At 35.8% G+C, this 5,946-nt stretch overlaps 1 long non-coding RNA gene across 1 annotated transcript in view; it reads right to left on the reverse strand.

The window, feature by feature from the left end:
- Nucleotides 1-2,811: 2,811 nt before the first annotated feature.
- Nucleotides 2,812-5,946, reverse strand: part of LOC108447394 — a 14,038-nt gene continuing 10,903 nt past the window's right edge. The window contains exon 3 of the long non-coding RNA XR_001862938.1: nt 2,812-3,081. This is a non-coding gene — a long non-coding RNA (uncharacterized LOC108447394). The remainder of the gene's footprint in view (nt 3,082-5,946) is intronic.

Here is a 5,946-nt window from a genome sequence, read left to right on the forward strand (position 1 = left end):
CTTGGGCTTCCTTTTTTTCAAGCTGAAAAGCCTTAGACTGATTGTCTGTTCCTTGTACAGAAAGTATTCCACACATTTGATCTCCCACCTCTCTCTTCCTTGAAATCTTCCAGTTCTTGTATTTTGACAGGGGGCCCAACATGACACACAGCATTCAAGATGTCTGTCACCATGTGTTCTTGTATAACAATGGAATAAGGTTGCTGTCCTTTTTGGTAGATCCAACAGGTAATGTACTTTTACAAGTCCTCCTGATCAGCAAATTGACAGTGTTCCCTTGCCATTATTTGACTAGCTATATCTAAGATCTTAGGTATCAATGATTTATGTAGAACCTCAAACAGTATCGATCACAATTTCATCTTTCCGATGAGCAGCCTCTAGGACTTGGGCATCATCATGCAAGTGCATAGGGGCTTCTGAATCATATCCTGTTTTAAATGAGAATTGCTTTGTCAGGAGTACTAACTATATGAAATACAAAAGACATCTTGCTAGCTGCCCAGTTCCCACATTTATCTTCTATAGAAATAAAACTAGATTAATATATGATGGTTTAGACATGCCTCGTTTTGAACATATTGTACCTTTTAAGATCAGTTTTCTGTAGGATTTTCTTCATGATTTTGGGTGGAAAAAACTCCTAATTCTAGGTGAGTTCCATGACAAGAATGATTTCAAGTGAAGTTTGCTCTAAGGTTTTGAAATCATTTGGATCTGAAGCTCCCAGTGAGACTGAAAAGGGTAAAGTTGAAACTGTGTGGACTCAAATCAAGAAAAAAATGTACAGATAAACTCCCCATGAGAGCAACCTCTTGAGTTTCAATGAAATCTAGTGACAATGAGCTCAGATAGTTTCCAAGTCCCCAGTGCTTTGCCTGCAGCATGAAATTACCAACTCTATTTTCATTCTTACCTCGACTTGGTTTTCATGGTTCATTGTGCAAGAATGAACAATGATTTCTTTTGTCAGTCATCCAACTGAAAATTGTTTTGCTTATTATTCAATATAAATTGTTCCTCTGCTAAAACATAAGATATCAGCATGTGAGGATTTATTGCTCAATTTTACCTCTCACAATTCTAAAGCATGAGTACTGGCTGCTTCAGTAGAGAATGAGAAACATGGTAAAAGGGGGAAATGTAAGTTTCTGTACTTTACAGAGACAGTATTAAATAGCTCCAAAATTTGCTATAGTTCATAGCATTACCTCTGGAAGTTCATTTTTTTGGAATTGGATTATGGAAAAACACCATCTTCATACTGAATATGAAAGGATAAGTTTTCCAAAGTGTTGTGGTGAAATAGAAGGCAACATCCTGTTGACTCAGAATCCTTTGAACTTGAAACTCCTAATACAGTACTGGAAAAGCTACAGCTGAAGTTATGCAGACTGAACGCAGCACATAACATCCAAGTGAAGAATGACCTCTGAGTTACAACTAAGTCTAGAAGTCCAGCTCTAGGAATTTAGAAAGATAGTGGTCTTAAGTTTTCTCTTTACACATTCCACAACTGAAATCAGAATTATTTTTGATCACTTATGTGGACAACTGAGATTTTGATCTGAGCCTGATAAATGTAAAGACCTTAAGTTACAGTGAGGTAGCCTTTGGCCTTTGAGCGGGCCCAGAGGGTATAGTTATTATGAAGTAAATGCAGATACCTTACCACTGCTATGAAGCTCCTTAAGTTATAGCTGTACCATCTTTGTGGTGTGACCACAATGAGAGATTAACACATCTCTGACAAAGAAATACAATAAGAGCTAAAGCCACTAAACAAATTAACTGGTTTGTGATCCACTGAATGTATAATTAGAAGAGGATTTTTGGTCTGAGTTGTAAGAGACACAAGGAGGAAACTGGCCCTATTTTCAAATATTATTGGTATATTCTGCATTAAGCAGTTACTTGATAGATATCATAAGGTATTATTGAAGAATAGTCCAAAAGCCAGGACTGTTTGATTGAAATCTGTTGCTAAGCTGTAGAATAAACATTTTCTCTTCTGTATTTTCCTTCCAACCAACGAGTTTTGAAGTTTTTTCCTTAACAGTGAGACAGGTTGAGCAGAAAGGGTAGAAGTTATATTTTTATCCAGTTAATAGTTTGACGACCAAACAATATAAACTCCTCTGGAGCTGCGGGGAAGGGCGAAGAATCTATTGTAAGGGAAGGGGTTCTCACTTTGTTGTCTGTGTTGCCTATCACAGTCTCAGGAACCAGCTGAAAAGGATTTTCAGAAAGAGTCATTTTGGGTTGGTTGTAGAAAACATCTGTACTTTTGGACTGTCTTTGGAAATTTACTGGGGGATTATTTTTCAACTGACCACTGTCATAAATGCTTTCTGTTGGTGGGTACCACTACTCAGAATAGCACAAACTGGTGCACAGAGAAAAACCACACTGGAAGACATCAAGTGGGTGTTTGAACTCAAACTAAATACACAGAACTGAGGGTTAGAGAAATTTTCACTCAAGTGAAAATCACTGTTGTAATAAACTCCATGTTTAAATTTTTAGAAAGACATGTCTGGGTCAGGGAGCAGCAAGAACAAGTTCCCTTCAAGAGGGAGGACAAGTCTGGAATCAAAAGCGACCTTCACAGAGGCAGGGTGCTCATCAGTTAGGCACTGTCCCACAAGGTCTGAACAGGATCATGCTGGTGATAGTGACAGGCTTCATCAGGACAAGACTTGTGGATGCCCTTGGGGTTCTGACATAAGGACACTATAATCTGAGCAAAGCTGCCATAAGTCTAAATCTTACTAGTTTTGCTTTTTTTTATTTATTGTGGTATGGGTTTAACTTCAAGCCAGTGATGAAACATCTAAAAACTGATGACAATTTATATTTGGATCCAAATACTCTTATCACTATGGCTGATTATTTGAAAGCAGACTGGAATTTTGTGCTTTGTTGCATCTCTTCGAAGCAAATTCAACCCATGTGTCCTCAGGCAGGTTTGCAAATGGATGTCACTTGAAGGATTCTTGGTTTCAGTGGCAGCTATTCATGGTATCACAGGATGCCAAAAGCAGTACCCAATCCTTCTTATTTAAGTTGCATACTTCATCACTGGGAATTTGTAAAAGAAAACAATTCACATTACTTCTGCAACTCTTGAACTGAGATTATTTGTACCCCATCTGCCTACTCCAAAGCAATAATTAACTAAGCACACTATTTCCTGAGCAATTGATAATGCTGGCAGAAACAAAAAGGTTGTTTGGCATGACTAAAGGTATCTTTTAGCGGAGATATATTATCAAGGCCTTGATTTCTATATATAATCAGTAAAATTCTAAAGTGCCATAGGTGTTTTGGCCTGATTTCACTGGTTAGGAAACACCACTGTAAAGACAGCATATTACTGCATAGGTCTTGTTATATAAACCATAGATATTAAACTGAAACAGATGTGTTGATCTCAGTTTGGCTCAAAACACACACAAGAAACCAATGTTTGCCAAATGGAAAAGGATAAAAAGCAGTTGATAAAATGTTATTTTCATGCATCTGAGATAATTACAACCAGTAGGCAGTGAAACAAAATTAAAATCTATAAAGAATAAGCTGGCAGTAGCTGACAGTAGATGCTACAGAGGGAGGTAAAATCCTTGTCAGAGAACCATGGCAGTAGATGAGTAGAACTATATAAGGAAAAATTGTATTTTCTATATAGCCCATAACATAAGGTTTAATACTAATTTATGATGACTTTCATGTCTACAAAAGGTATTAATGGTTGTAACATTAGCCTTCTTTTTCAACTCTATCCATAGTATTTCACTTAATGACCTTGCACAGTGCTATGTCTCTCATAAGTAAATACTTCTCTTTCTAATTGGAATGTATTGCCTTTTAATTTGCAATCCTATGTTGTTATATGATGGGACAAGTTTAATAAAAGGAGAGATTGATCAGTTTATTACTATACTAGTAAAAATTTTGTATACCTCCATCAAGTCTCCTGTTACTCTTGTTCTGTCTGGGTTAATCTCTCATCCAATATAAATCCCACTTTACCTCTATCTCTACTCTGAAATTCATCAATCTCTGCTTTATCTTTCTTGAGAGTGAGTCAACCACAAGTGAACTCAATATTACAAGTCAGAATTGATCATTTTTATATGGTGCTATATATTTTCTATATTGTTTCTTTCCATTTTAAAATGCAGTATTTTAAAGTAATTCTTAAAATGTGGCATTTTTCTTTAAGGCAAGAAGTCTTCTTAGCAGTTCCAACACACAGAGGTACATGCAAATAGAATTTTTATCTGGTCTTTTCAAGAAATTTTCTTATAGCAACACTTTGTTTTCCTCAAGAGTTGAAAACTAATGAGCTCTGTCAAATTGGACAGCACTGTGTCTAGGAAACTGTTAGAGGAAATGCTGATTATTTAGTGAGCTAAAACCATAGCCACAATTTGCTGTTGATTGTCCAAGGCAGGCAGTTACTGAGTTTATCTACAAGATAACTCTTAAACAGAATATATTTAGCTAGTTAGATTCAATAACAGGGAATCACATTTATTCAATGGAATGGGCAGAATTATATTTTGAGTGATGGTCTATGGAGAGTAATAGAGTGGTGTTAATGTTATTAGTTTAGAAGCAGCTATTTTTCTGAATTGGGATTCTGAGTATACTTACTGTGATTTGGAAGCAAGTCAGCAAAGTATTTAGGTATTTAAATAGGACTCAAAACCACCTGAGATTCTAAAGGAAATTAATAGAAGATATGTTTCGAAAAAATTTGACAGGGACTTACATGCATCTTAAAAGGGAGAGATATGGGCTTGGTGCTCTAGACAGATCCACCTTTCTGCTTTGTGTCCTTCATTTGGAGTACAGTACAAAATGTGGGTCTGTACGCTAAGTCTACTTCACCCTATGTCTTATACTGATCTCACATATAAGGGCATGCCCTGAATGTACTAAATAAGCATAATGCTGGGTTTTTCTTTGCTCAGTAGGAACAGAATGATACAATTTTGGATTTACTGCTGTTCAGAAACTCATGACTGAAAACTACTGTGTGTTCAGTGTTTTTCCAAACAGGATAGCAGTATGCAGAGATGTTTTTTACTAGTGTTCTGTCTCTGGTGGCTGTTCTAGCCCTTTATTTCTGAAGGTTTTGAAGGCTTTTGGAGTTTTGTAATGGATGTTCTCCAATAAGTGACATTTACGTGATCAACTGTGAATGTGTTAAGATGGATCTTATACTGAGTCCAATGTGTAGTGTTACTGTTTCTTTCAGTACTTGATCTACATTTTGACAATGACTACCTATTAAATCAATTATTTCACTTTCACCAAAATGTTATTTTATTGCTAATATTTGCAGTTCTGTCACATTTCTCAATTTATTCTATCTTCTTTTCTAAATCAGTCTAGCAAAATAGGAAAAAAATATTACAGAAAATTTTTGGTTTGAATCAGCTGCAGCCACAATTTTGTGCTAAGCAAACTGATATCATGATGAGACAATTCATTAATTGATGGTACTATAAAGCTGTCCTTTCTTTATAAAATTTAGTTCTGTTTAATAAAAGCAACTTGTGAGCAGCTGATCATAAGAAAATGAATGATGCCTAAAAGCTATGTTGGAACAGTCATCCCACAGTCTCACATATTTTTTTTTTCATTAGATCTATAATTAATCCTCACTTATACCAAATGTGTGTGACTCAGACACGCTGACAGAGGGCTGATGACAAAACATGTTATTGTTGATGCTGTAAAAGATGCACTATGAGCATCTTCCAAGGTTTGGAGAACACCCCCCTGTTCAAGCTGTTTACTCAGTAATCACAAAATCACAAGAATTGTCTCAATGCACTTTTCAAAGCAACCTTTATCTAAAAAAAAAATTTATTTATTTATTTATTTATTTTAGGATTAAGCCAGTCCTTGATGAAATCCCAGAAATTCTTCTTT

Source organism: Corvus brachyrhynchos, unplaced genomic scaffold, assembly GCF_000691975.1.
Source record: "Corvus brachyrhynchos isolate BGI_N302 unplaced genomic scaffold, ASM69197v1 scaffold6, whole genome shotgun sequence".
Taxonomy (NCBI): Eukaryota; Metazoa; Chordata; class Aves; order Passeriformes; family Corvidae; genus Corvus; species Corvus brachyrhynchos.